The sequence below is a fragment of the Bombina bombina genome, chromosome 1, assembly GCF_027579735.1.
Source record: "Bombina bombina isolate aBomBom1 chromosome 1, aBomBom1.pri, whole genome shotgun sequence".
Lineage (NCBI taxonomy): Eukaryota > Metazoa > Chordata > Amphibia > Anura > Bombinatoridae > Bombina > Bombina bombina.
Genome location: NC_069499.1, coordinates 384,488,243 through 384,502,996, shown reverse-complemented (window position 1 = coordinate 384,502,996; position 14,754 = coordinate 384,488,243).

Here is a 14,754-nt window from a genome sequence, read left to right as displayed (position 1 = left end):
ACTTTTTAAATAATCTCACAGGAACGGAGAGCTTTATATCATCAGGCACCTAGAAATATAGACACAGTCAGCTGGTAAGGAAATCAAATCTGTCCTTTTATGCTTCTAAATTGTATGTTTATTTAATACAAAGGATACCTCAGACTTTCTTGATTCTTTTCGGTATTAGTCCTTAACATCTCTACTGGAAGTCTTTTACATTGATCCCCTCCCCCTTTTCTGTAATCATTGCTGCCACAAATTACTTCTGAGCCCACTACCCTACAACTGAAGACTACGACCCCTTGTTTGCTATTGCTCTTTTTGTGAAAAATGCTTTTAGTCTCAGCTTTTTTTAAAACTCTTAACACACAGTTTCTCTCATATTATTAGTCTCCCTTCACCTATCTAATCTATAGATCAGTGGTTCTCAACCCAAATTAACTCAAGGCCCAGTAAATTTAAGCCGGACGTATCCAGGGCCCTGTAAAAATCTATCTATCCATCTTTCTTTCTATCTATCTATCTATCTATCTATCATGCATTGGTGTAAGTAAGAGAGGGAAGAAAATATGTACATTCATTTGTGTAAGTGGGCTGGTATCACTTAACTGCAGTGCCCAGGTCCAGTCATATTTGCTCCTTGTCCCATGCTGTCCTCCCACTGAACTGCCGCTATATGTGCACAGAGCACACGCACACATGCATTGGCACTTTGACAGGCCTACAAAAAAACTGAAAGGTGCGCTTAAAAACAGTCAGCTACACAGATCAACACATATAAAATAAATAATTGATTTATTTTTATATTGCAATAAAACAAGAACAACCAAAATAATAATTAATAATAAAGGAATTCCTAGAACAGGTCTGTTAGATCTAAAAATACAAAGTGCCACCGGTGGTCTGTTAAAACATACAAATAATTGTATGTTAAACCATTGCTGTTAAAAAAAAACAAGGAAAAAAATGTGTTGCTTGAAAATGTATTGAAAAAGTTTCAATAATAGGTGTCAAAAAAATGTGATGAAACTGGCTCCAGTTAGTGTCTCTGATAGAGTTTAATCCGCTTTCTATAAAGCCCTCTATGAATATAAACAAGTGTTGAAGGATTAATGGTGATGGCTGAGACCCTGTATCGTTAAATATCCAATAGCCTGCATTAGGGACTATGGAGGTCGAATATTCCTCTGTTAATGTCTTAAGGTAATCATATGCAATTAAGCGATTTGTGTGACAGGCCTGTCCGGTATTTCTTATGTGTGGCAGGCCTGTAACAGCTCGCAGTGTGGACATTTCAGGTCGTGGCCCACCAGAAGGGCTGTTAAGGCCCGGTATTGGGCCATGGCCCGGCTATTGAGAAATCAGGCTATAAATATTAAGGTAATGAGGTCTTGTCTTTGTTAGCCTTACACCGTTATTTAAAGATTATGGGCTAGATTACAAGCGGCACTTGAAATATTGCTCCCACACTTTACTTTCAACTTGTAATACGTGTGCTAGCCTGGGTGCATTAAAAGTTTGCTTCTGGCAGTTTTTTTGTGCAAGCAAAAAAAGCTAAATAGTGCTCAAGTAATCTGCCCCTATATGCATGTTTTAAATGTGGATAAACATGAACAACAAAATAAATAATAAAGTAAAAGAAAGGATTACATCCATCTAAAAGGTTTCATATTTATTAATTGCTGAATATTTATTGAACTAATAAATAATTACAATAAAAATATTATTTAGAACCACAAATAAATAAATTAAAGGGACAGTAAACACTTTATATAAAATGTTTAGTTATGGATAATGAAATAACATTGCACTATATTTTTATTATTTATTTTGCCCCATTTCATGCAATTTAGCTCTGAACATTGAGCAATTTCTAATTCTTAGAATTTGAAATACACTTGCTGACTTCTCAAGATTAGCTCTGCTACATATATGTACCTAAAGGGACACTCAATCAAAATGAAACTTTCATTATTCAGATATAGCATGCCATTTTAAACAACTTTCCAATTTACTTCCATTAACAAAATGTGCAGTCTTTTTATATTTAAACTTTTTGAGTCACCAGCTCTTACTGAGCATGTGCAAGAATAAGTGTGTATGCATTTGTGAATGGCTGATGGTTGTTACATGGTACGTGTATGCATTTGTGATTGGCTGATGGCTGTCACATGGTACAGGGGGAGTGGAAAAAAGACAACTTTTAAAATTGTCAGAAAAAAAATCTACTACTCATTTGAAGTTCAGACTAAGTGCTATTGCATTGTCTTGTTATCTTGCATTTGTTGATTATGCAAATCTACTTTGTTGACTGGTCCTTAACTTGCAAACTGCAAAACAATGCACTTTATATGAACTTTATGACCTTGACTAGCCTGATTGCAGACTCAAACCTTCATTGGCTCCTCCAAATATTGCAAATGAGGGGTGGGATCTTGCTATTGAAAAACAATTACAGCAAACAAGATGTATTTACTGTCATTTTAAATGGTCATGAAACCTATTTTTTTTTCAGGATTCAAATAGAAAATACAATTCTAAAAAACTTTCCAATTTACTTCTGTTATCAAATGTGCTTCATTCTCTTAGTATCCTTTCTTGAAGGAGTAGCAATTCAATACTAGGAGCTAGCTAAACACAGTAAGCCAATTAAAAGAGTCAAAAGTGTGCAGGCACCAAACACTATCTAGCTCCCACTGGTGTAGGATATGTGCATATTGTTTTTCAACAATGGATTTCAAGAGAACAAAGTACATTTGAAAATGGCAGTGAATTTAAAAGTTTCTTAAAATGGCATGCTCTATCTGTATCATGCAAGTTTAATTTTGACTTTCCTATCCCTTTAACCCCTTAACGACCGACAACGTATGGGGTACAACCTCCCAAAAAATACAGATAACGACCGAGGATGTACCCTGTACGTCGTCGTCTTTGAAAGCGGTGAAAGCGATCCTGATCACTTACAGGCGCTTTCCTGTTATTGCAGTGATGCCTCGATATTGAGGCATCCTGCAATAACACTACTTGCCCATGCGATGCAGAGAGAGACACTCTGTGGCCCTCTCTGCATCCGACATCGATGGCCGTGATCGTTGGTGGGTGGGAGCCGACGTTGGAGGCGGGTGGACGGCCATCGGTGAAGTCCAGTAGTGAGAGGGGGTGGTATTGGGGGTGGGTCACCGGGGGCCTGCGTGCAGGAGGCGGGAGTGGGTGGGAACCACTACACTATGGAGGGAATTTGGATCTAAGGGATCTGGGAGGGAGTGGGGAGTTAGTCTTTGGGGGGGTGAGCTACACTACAGAAAAAAAGGGAAAATAGGGGGAAAAGGCAAAAAATTATTTTTTTATTGTAAACTAGGTACTGGCAGACAGCTGCCAGTACCCAAGGTGGCGCAAATTAGGTAGAGGGGGAGGGTTATAGAGCTGTTTGGGGGGGGGGATCAGGGAGGTTGGGGGCTAAGGAGGGATCCTACACAGCAGAATATGGCTTTAAAAAAAAAACAACAACATTTATTTTAGTACTTAAAGGGACAGTCTACACCAGAATTGTTGTTGTTTTAAAAGATAGATAATCCCTTTATTACCTATTTCCCAGTTTTGCATAACTAACACAGTTATATAGTGTATCTAAGCCTCTGCAAACTGCCCCTTTTTTCAGTTCTTTTGACAGACTTGCAGTCCAGCCAATCAGTGCCTGCTCCCAGATAACTTCTCGTGCACGAGCACAATGTTATCTATATGAAATACATGAACTAACACTCTCTAGTGGTGAAAAACTGTTAAAATGCAATCTGAAAGAGGTGGGCTTCAAGGTCTAAGAAATTAGCATATGAACCTCCTAGGTTAAGCTTTCAACTAAGAATACCAAAAGAACAAAGCAAAATTGGTGATAAAAGTAAATTGGAAAATTGTTTAAAATTACATGCTCTATCTGAATCTTGAAAGTTTATTTTGGCCTAGACTGTCCCTTTAAGATGGTGGGGACAATTGTGGGGTGGGGGAGGAAAGAGAGCTCTTTGGGAGGGATCAGGGGGTGTGATGTGTCAGGTGGGAGGCTGATCTCTACACTAAAGCTAAAATTAACCCTGCATCATCCTAATTAACCCCTTTACTGCTAGACATATTACATGTGTGATCCGCAGTGGCATTTAGCGGCCTTCCAATTACCAAAAAGAAACGCCAAAGCCATATATGTCTGAACAAAGGGGATCCCAGAGAAGTATTTACTAACATTTGTGCCATAATTGCACAAGCTGTTTGTAAATAATTTCAGTGAGAAACCTAAAGTTTTTTTAAAAGTTAGTGAAAAAGTTAGTGAAAAAGTTAGCAATTTGTTTTATTTGATCGTATTTGGTGGTGAAATGGTGGCATGAAATATACCAAAATGGGCCTAGATCAATACTTTGGGATGTCTTGTAAAAAAATGATATACATGTCAAGGGATATTCAGGGATTCATGATAGATATCAGTGTCCCAATGTAACTATCGCTAATTTTGAAAAAAGTGGTTTGGAAATAGCAAAGTGCTTCTTGTATTTATTGCCCTATAACTTGGAAAAAAAGCAAAGAACATGTAAACATTGGGTATTTCTAAACTCAGGACAAAATTTAGAAACTATTTAGCATAGGTGTTTTTTGTTGGTTGTAGATGTGTAACAGATTTTGGGGTCAAAGTTAGAAAAAGTGTGTTTTTTTTCCATTTTTCCTCATATATTACATTTTTTTTTATAGTAAATTATAATATATGATTAAAATAATGGTATATTTAGAAAGTCCATTTAATGGCAAGAAAAACGGTATATAATATGTGTGGGTACAGTAAATGAATAAGAGGAAAATTACAGATAAACACAAACACCGCAAAAATGTAAAAATAGCCTTGGTCCCAAACAGACAGTCGATGGAAAAGTGCTGTGGTCATTGAGGGGTTAACTTAATATTTAGGATATTGAGATAAATCTCATATCATGCACAAAGCATTTCTTTTATACTATCAGGATAAAGTTGCTAAACAACATCCCCCGGGACAATAATTTTCTTCTAAAAACCTACCAAGTTGCTGAACATTAAATGAAAATAGTAGTAAGGTCACACTAAACACCTAAGGACATTTTTTTGAACAGAAGAGGGAAGTATTTAAACATATTGAACAATAGAAGCCCTTTAATGTAATGTATTATTTAATGTTTTGTGTCTCACAGTTCACACCAACAATGTTAATTTGCTCTCAGTCTTTTTCTTTGTTGTATCTAAATGAGAACATTATATATTGTGTTGTAAAAAATAATAATACTAAGCGTAGCTGATTTTGAATAAGCCTATTTGTCAGTAATGTAGAGGTTTATTTCTTTAAATTAAACGAGGCTAGCACACGTTTTGATATATTTAAAATATAAATTGCAGCATTTCTGAGTATAGAGTTATGGTATATGTGCATTTATTTTTATTAAGTGCCTTAATAAATTGTTTCTTGTTCAAGTTTGTTATCGTCAATTATTACAGCTGTGGGAGTTTTCCATTTTAGGGCCAGATTGTGAGTGGCGTGCTTTCATTAGCACAAGGAGCACTAATCCATCTAACAAGTGGCGCACTGTCTAAATTACTGCAAACTTTCTATGGGCGGCATTGGACGGCAATGTCCGCTCGTATTACAAGTTGAAAGTAAATGCGGTTGCTCGAATGCAATCACATTTAATGGTCAAACTTTTAACGCAACCTGAAAGGTGGCATAAAGAGGTTGGCCTGAGGAAACAGTTGCACTAAACTACTCTATTACCACCTAAACTGACACAGCCCCACATTGCAAACTACCCCACTACTCTATTAACCATTTTCTGCCACAACCCCATCACAAAATAGCCACTTACACCAAAACCCCCTAACTAGCTACCCCCCCTTAACCTAACACCCCCTAAATTACCCTAAAAAATACTAACCTTACCTGAAAATAAACCTAAAAGTACCTTAAAAAAATCAACTTAAGAAATAAACAGTACCATAAAAAACAATGTAACAGTGCCTTTCAAAAAAAGCTACCATTACAGAAAACAGAAAAAAATATATAAAAAAACAACATTTATGCCTAGTCTAAAACTAAAGCCCCAATAAAAAAAATTAAAAACTATACTAAAAAGTATTTTTATAGTGCATTGCTCTAAAGTGATTTAGCTCTTTTTTAAAAAAAAAAAATAACCCTCAAGACAAGAAGCCCCACACACACACACACACACACACACAAAACAAAGGCTATTTAAAAAAAAAAATACTCTAAAATTTGCATTTGGCTGAGTATGGTGGGCATTTAGCTCTATTACTGCCCCCCCAAAAAATCTAAAAAAATCACTGGTATGGTACTCAGCAAAGCTCAATATGGGCGGCAGCACTCCATCTTCATCCTGGCAGTGGTCCATCTTCATCTCACGGCGGTCTTCTATCCTCATCCCAGCAGTGGTCTTCTATCTTCATCCATCTTCTTATCTTCAGTTGCCGAAGTGCCGTACTCTTCATCTGATCACCCACAGCACACTGACTTTTATATATGAGGTACCCCCTCTATTTACCCTTGCATTTCTATAGCCTCATTTTAAAGTTCAAATTCTAATCAGCCACTAGAAAAAGCTTTCATTCTATTGGCTGATTTGAATTTGAAAGTCAGCCAATAGGAATGCAATGGGTTCCCCTAGGTACCTTGCATTCAAAATTCAGTCTGTGCTGGTTGACCGCATGAAGAGGACATCTGTAACTGAAGGTAAGAAGATGGAAGAAGATAGAAGACTGCCACCAGTATGAAAATAAAAGGCCACTGCTAAGATGAAGATGGACCACCCCCGGGATGAAGATAGAGCACCGTCGCCTAGATTCACCTTTGTCGAGTACCATCTTTGGGGATTTGTAATAGGATTTTTTGGGTGTTCTTTTTTTTTAGATTAAGGTTTGTTTGCTTTTTTATTTTGTTTTTTTCAGGCAGCAAAATAGCTAAATGCCCTTCTAATGGCAATGCCCAGCCAAATGCCCTTTGCCAGGGCAATTTTAAGAGTAGTTTTTTTTTAGATAGCTTTTTTGGGGGGGAGGTGGGGGGTTACTTGTAGAATGGTATTGTTTGTTTTTGTTGCAATGCCCTACAAAAAGCCCTTTCATGGGCTATTGCTATAGTTTAGTGTTAGTAAATGTATTTTATTTTGTGGTGGTTTTTTTAAGTGGGGCTTTAGTTTTAGAATAGGCATAATTGGTTTTTTTATTTTTGGTAATTAGTTTTTTTCAGTAAGAGTAGGTTTTTTTTCTTAATGTACTGTTAGTTTTTTTTAAGGTACTATTAGATTGGTTGGGGGCAATAGCAATATGAGTAGTATCCATGTTGTTGTGCCCAGTAGTTTCATGTCCCTTTAATGTTTAAGGTGCTAGTCCTGCTTGCATTATAAACTCTGGAGGGTTGCACTGCATTGATGTTTACTTGTGATGCTTTTAATATTAATTATCATCTGGTTCTCAAATCCTGAGCCTACCTAGGTATCCTTTACAACAAAGGATACCAACAGAAGTAAATTGGAAATTAGTTTAAGATGTTATGCTATATCTGAATCATGAAAGAAAATTGTTAGGTTTCATGTCAATTTAACTGCATGCAGAGCCATCTAGTACCACTAACAGATACCAGTACCACCGTGCCATTTTGCCATCTCTTCATCACGCCTATTACTGGGGGAAGAAAAAAAAAAGAAAAATATGAATAAAAAGTAAGCAAAGTCTTAAAGGGACACTGAACCCAAATTTTTTATTTTGTGATTCAGATAGAGCATGCAATTTTAAGCAACTTTGTAATTTACTCCTTTTATCAATTTTTCTTCGTTCTCTTGCTATCTTTATTTGAAAAAGAAGACATCTGAGCTAAGGAGCCAGCCATTTTTTGTTTCAGACACTGGACAGCACTTGTTTATTGGTGGGTGAATTTATCCACCAATCAGCAAGAACAACCTAGGTTGTTCACCAAAAATGGGCCGGCATCTAAACTTACATTCTTGCTTTTCAAATAAAGATACCAAGAGAATGAAGAAAATTTGATAATAGGAGTAAATTAGATAGTTGCTTAAAATTGCATGCTCTATCTGAATCATGAAAGAAAACATTTGGGTTCAGTGTCCCTTTAATGTTCTTGTTTGCACATCATACCTGATGAAAAGTCTGTGAGCTAAGTAATGCATAGCCTTTATTTATCTAATAAATGTGTTTTATAGTTTTCAAATAACATTATATAATATTTTCATTATAACTTGAAACTTACATTGTCTTTTAGAGATTTTTCATTACAGGTGGCCCTCGTTTTACAACGGTTCAATTTACACCATTTCAGAATAACAACCTTTTTTTCCAGTCATGTGACTGCTATTGAAAAGCATTGAGAAGCAGTGCTGCCTACTTGTGTTGCAGCAAAGCCAAGCAAGCTGAAATTAATCAGTTTAACCAGACCTGAGCTATCGAGCAGATTTCAAAGGAACAAGATATTCCTGTCTATAAATCAGCCCAGATTGGAATGCATAGAAAGAACTGTTTGCAGAAAAATTCAAGTGAAGTCTGTGTTGTGTGATTATTTTATTAGGTTTATAATGCTGTTTAGCAAATGTTTTTGTTAATTTAACTTAGTTTAATTATATATTCTGTATTGTGTGATTATTTTATTAAGTTTATAATGCTGTTTAGCATTTAAAGTCTTCATTTCAAAGCTTTAAAAATAATGTATTAGGTGTTACTTATGACAATTTTGAGCGGGGCCTGGAACCTATCTCCCTCACTTCCCATTGACTTACATTATAAACTGGGTTTCAATTTACAACGGTTTCGATTTACAACCATTCCTTCTGGAACCTAACCCCGGTGTAAACTGAGGGCTACCTGTATTTTGTTTCCCTTTTTCTCATGATTTTATCAACCTGGAAGCTGACATTCTTTTAACAATGAATAGGGGGCTATATAACCATAGGGCATAGCTTTTATTTACATCTACTAAGTGCATTTCAATATCTTTGAAAACTTGTGTGCCTTGGATAACAAACTACAGTGTTTATGTCTTCATATATTCTCTCTACTCTACAGAATAACGTATGGAATAACCACTAGACACATCTCTGATATATAACTTGTAAATGTATATTAATATTTCTGTAGCTGCCTGTCTTTTGGTTAGCACACATTGGTGTATGTGTTTTTGTTTGTTATTTCTGTTCTATAGTTCTTCTATAGTGTGCACATGAGATGCTTAAAAGAGCAACCACCAAGAACTGTAAACCTTTATTATCATTTATTTCTAAAGGGCAATAATATTCCAAAGAGCTGAATACAAGATCAATGAGGTAAACACTGTAATAAAGTTTGTATGGACAATGGGAATAATACAAAATGAGAACTCTGCTGCAAAGTACTCACAATCTAGAGGTTGAAGGTAAGTGAGTTAAAATGTGCAAAGACTGAGCTTATAAGGTGTAGGGTTGCTTGGATGAGTTTGTAAAATGGTTTGTAAGTTACAGTAAAAATGCAAAATGCAGTTTTAAGCTCATATTGGTTGGGAATGGTGATAAACAATTTGGAGAGACGTGTGCATGGGTGTAGGAACTAAAAAAATCTGGGGGGATAATTAGAATCCCATGCCGTAATATAATTTTTGTGTCTTTTTCTTTTAATTAATTCCAGAAATAAAACCTGTTTATTGTAGTGCTATTATATCGAATCAGAATATTTCTTCATTAGTTTTTCTTTATTGGCTAATTTCAAAGCTATCAATCACCATGTGAAAATGTATTTCATAAATTGTCATTACGATGAGCAGCAAAATAATCACCAACAATAAAGCATTGGGTGTTAACCCTCATGTACAGTAGTAAGTAACTATAATTTTAAATGCAACAAGCTATGTAAGATGCTTTTACGAGTGACCTGCAAAACAGCAAACCTCTAAAGTATAAACAACGGGTTAATAAGATGGGAGAGGGAACGGTGGTGGGCAAATATGACAAAAACTAAATGAGCTGTAGGCACTGTCCAGTGGGCAAACCCAGGTACCTGATTATGGGCAGAAAGAATCTGCAGATCACTTACATGAGAAACACTAGAACACAAGCTGGGTCGGAGAGGAGGAAGATGGAGTGTTTCATGGTCACTGAGGGACTCACAGGTAATGTTGCTGGGATTCGAGGTTGCAGCTTTGATACCATAGTGGAGGATGAGAAGATCCTCCCAGAAGTAGTCTACTAACTATGAAATATTTTTGGGCGCAAACCGTTTTAGTAAATCATAGAAAAATTACTCAATACAAATAAATGTGTCAAAATGTATGCAGAAGTGAGTTAAAGGGACAGTAAAGTCATAATTAGACATTCACGATTTAGACTGAGCATACAATTTTAAACAACTATCCAATTTACTTATTTTATTTAATTTGTTTCCTTCTCTTGTTTTCTGAAAGTTGTATCTATGTAAGCTCAGGAGCAGCAAATAACCTAGGTTCTAGCTGCTAATTGATGGCTGCATATATATACCAATTGTCATTGGTTCTCGCATGTGTTCAGTTAGAAACCAGTAGTGCATTGCTGCTCCTTCAACAAATTATATAAGATAATTAATGGGGGGTTTCATGTCCCTTTAACACACATTAAAAACTGTTCCTAAAAGCAATAACCATAGAAACTGGGGGGGATTTATGCATTATCTGTTCCCCCCACATTATTTCCTCTGGGGATGTGTCTTCCCCATCCCCTCCAGTTCCTTCGCCCATGGAAGTGTGTATGCATTCCTGATCAAATGAGTTTTCATAAAGAGCTTGAAGCTTTAAAAAGTAGGAGACCAAGAAAGCAAGGTGAGTGCTACACTAGAGAAATCTGGGAGACAGGAAAGGGAGCAGATAATTAAGGAGGACAGATGTAGGCCATAGGATGATCAAAAAGGATGGTTTGGGAAATATCTAGAGAAGGGGGTGGATATATAATTAGGTGCATGATTGTAATTTAGTGTCAGTATTTAGAATTTGATTCAGTATAGAGAGACAGTATAGGAAATTAAAAGGAGGAACAGCTGATGTTGAGTTCCAAGTGAGGTGTATTATTCTAGCAGTGTATTCCTGATAGATTGGAGAGAGGAGGTTTTGGTGTTTGGAAGGCCTATAAAAAAGTATGCTGCAGTAACCAAGGCAAGGCAGGATATGTGAGTGAATTAATATTATTGCATCAGAAAAGAGTGACTTCTAGAAATGCTGCACACATGAAAACAACAAGACCTGGCAAGTGATTGGATACAGGGAGTGAAGGAAACTGCTGAGGCAGACCAGTGTTTCTTAACTTTAAGTTGCTGGTCACATAAGTTAACCTGCATCAAAATGACCCGAAGCTACTTATTCCGCTCCATAAATGGGGACCATGTTCTTCTACTACTAGTGAGAATTCCGGTGTAGGTAGTCAAGTGTTCTTGGTGGAACATTTGTAAATAATTGCAGACAAGTAGAATCTGCTTCATTACGCTGTTGGTAAGTATTGTTATTAGTGCTACATTGCTAATTTATGATTTACATAAACTGTGTTTTTCTAGTGATAAAAGGAATAAAAAAACTAACTAACAAAAAAAAAAAAAACAAGGTGGCAAACTTATACAGTATATGTTTTCCATAAACTGAAGTGAAGTTGGTTCTGCAAAAATATACTTAAAATAAATCAAACAGAAACTACTCGTATCTAAATCTAACAAAATACATTTCCAATAACTTAATGTATTTTACATGTAAATATGCAATTGGACCTTAAGGGATTAATGTATTGTGTAGCAGTGTTAGCGAAATAGAATTAAGAGCAAACTGTATTTCTTTTATTATTTGTACATTATGAGCTCAATTGCCTCAGTGGTAAAATTAATGTTTTTTTCATGAATAAGTGTAAAGTTAATGAAGAAAAATGACCTTAATAAATGAATAGTCTTTGCAATTATGCAAACTAAACAAATATGTAAAGTTATCATTAACTTTACAGAGGATGTATTAGATATTCATATAAATAAAACAAGATTTTGCAATACTATTTTGCTGCTGAGTTAAAATTATTAGACACATAGAACCATTTAGTGCTTCATTTTAGCCAAATAGAAACAATACATTTAATTTATAAAATATTTAATGTGCTGGATTTTATATGAAGAGAATATGCTAGTGCTAAAATTAAAGTGTATTTGGACTATAAGTCAATAGTTTTTAGGAACAGTATACTAAAGTGGCGAAGGAATTATCATATTCCTTTTTTGCAGTGTATTTTCATTTTTGTAAAGACAGTGTTCTAATGTGCATAATTTGGGTCAGCATATATAGCACTTATGCTTGTCTCTTAAAGGGAAGCTAAAGTCAAAATAAACTCGTCATTTAGCTAGAGCATGCAGTTTTAGGACACTTTCAAATATACTTCCATTATCAAATTTTGCACAGTCTTTTTATATACACCCTTTCTGGAGAAAGGGATCCTAATGAGCTGTGCACAAGCTCACAGTGTATACTTATACTAGTCTGTGATTTGCTGATGTCTGTCACATGATACAGGGGGCCGGAACATAGGGGGAAAGAAATCTGCCAGAAAAAAAATCTACTGCTTATTTATTGGTGTTATTGCATTGTTGTTTTATTATGTACATGTTAATTATGCACTTCTATTGTATTGAGTGGTCCTTTAAATACAAGGTCTATGATTTTATTAAATAAATATACACTTCTTGATACCCCAAGTTGATTTTGTGAACAAGCGAGGTATAAGCAAACATTGAGTAACATTTTTATTAATTAATTTGCTTTTAGGTTGAGGTCCAGACACCACCTCCCCAAATATTATTTAGGACTGGACTTGGTTACATAGGGGTAATGAACATTGTTCACTAGGGTGGTTATGTTTTGTGACTTAGCTGTTACATGTTACAGTTTGAACTAGTCTTAGTGTTCCTCTTAGATTCATTGTATGACAACCTTCTTGTTGCAGATGAAAGGTGTAATAAGCTTCCCAACAACACCCTGCTTTAGTGGTATCTAAACATGATGACTGTAAACACACATCAAGAATGTTGATGGAAACAATTGTACAATTCTCAAAATGTAGCTGCCTATGACATTTTACAGCAAAAATATTTTCCTCTCTGGTCTCCATCATTAGGACTATGTTTACATCAATACATGAGGTTATGTTTAGGGATTGGGGTTATAGATTATGGTTAGGGTAAGGAATTAGTGCTAGAACTATAATTAAAGTAGGACTAAAGAATGTGGTTAAGATTAGGGCTAGAATTAAGTTTTGGAACTGGGACAGTGCTAACCCCTTGAATAACTGAGAGGACTTAATACATTGTATCCAAGAGGTTACATTATACTTATTTTTCATTTGGAAGTAATGACAAAAAAAACATTCTAGTATCTGAGACATTGGTCTGGTCATATTCAATATTTTATAACCACAACATTATGGTCTGCTTGACATACCTATTCAATTCATTGTGAAGCTCAATCTGTTGTAACAATTAAGCTCAACATTCATTTCCAGACCTTCGTGTATTTGATTTTGACTGGCTATGTTGCAACTGGTGCTCTGACAAAATGCAGATGGACATTTGGATGACAGCATTCTGTCCAACGGACATTTGGTCGATGGACAGAATGCCGAAGCATGTTCCGAGTTCGGCCGAGGGCAGATATGCTCCGGAGTGCTCTGTTCTAATCAGAGCCTCGGGCGCCACAACCGCCTCTGGGAACCTAACCATGGGTCACAGACTGCACGTCTTGTAATTTTCTGTCTGTTAAATTATCTATCTATTGAATCTATCTATTTATATATCTATCTATTGAATCTATCTATCGAATTTATCTATCTATCTATTGCATCTATTTATCTATCTAATCTATCTATCTATCTATCTATCTATCAAATCTATCTATCTACCTATCTCATGGCCGGACTGTTATCTGACAGCCACTTGTGTGTCGGACTATTATCCGTTGGCCAAATGTCCGTCTGTCAAATGTCTGTTGGTCAAATGTCCGTCGGCTAACAGTCTGTCGGCTAACAGTCCGGCCACAGTTGCAACTAATCTTTGTTAACAGTGTGCTTGACCAACAAAGGCTAGGTTCCTTTACATGGAAGAAATATCTGCATTAGCTTTTTGATTCAAATGAAATGTTTAAATCAAAAAGATTATTTTCAGGAGCAACAGCTTGCAGGAATGTAAACTCATTTTATATGAGTGAATATTTTGGAATTTCAATTCTATATTCTCTAGAACTTTGTAGTAATTTTGTAAAGTAAGGTAAAATAAGTGTTGCTTGGTGTTAAAAGTAACTGTAGGCAAAAAAAATCTTTGCACACAAAGCAGTTGCGCTTAAAAACTATTTTTGCATTAAAATATTAAGTAACAGTTGATCATTGTTAAGTTCAACCTATCAGCAAATGTATGTTTATAAATGTCTGATACTGAAATATCCAGTGTGGTTCATAGGTATAGCTTTATCTGAGAGGATGCCACAAGTATGACAGTAAACGCAGGTTCATTAAGCACATAAACATCTTTCCATTTTAATGGGAGGAGAGTCCACTGCTTCATTCATTACTTGTGGGAATTAAGAACCTGGCCACCAGGAGGAGGCAAAGACACCCCAGCCAAAGACTTAAATAGCTCCCCCACTCCCCTTATCCCCCAGTCATTCTTTGCCTTTCGTCACAGGAGTGTCAGAAGAATGGAGTAGTCTCTTATGGAGGGTAGTACTCTTCGAAATGG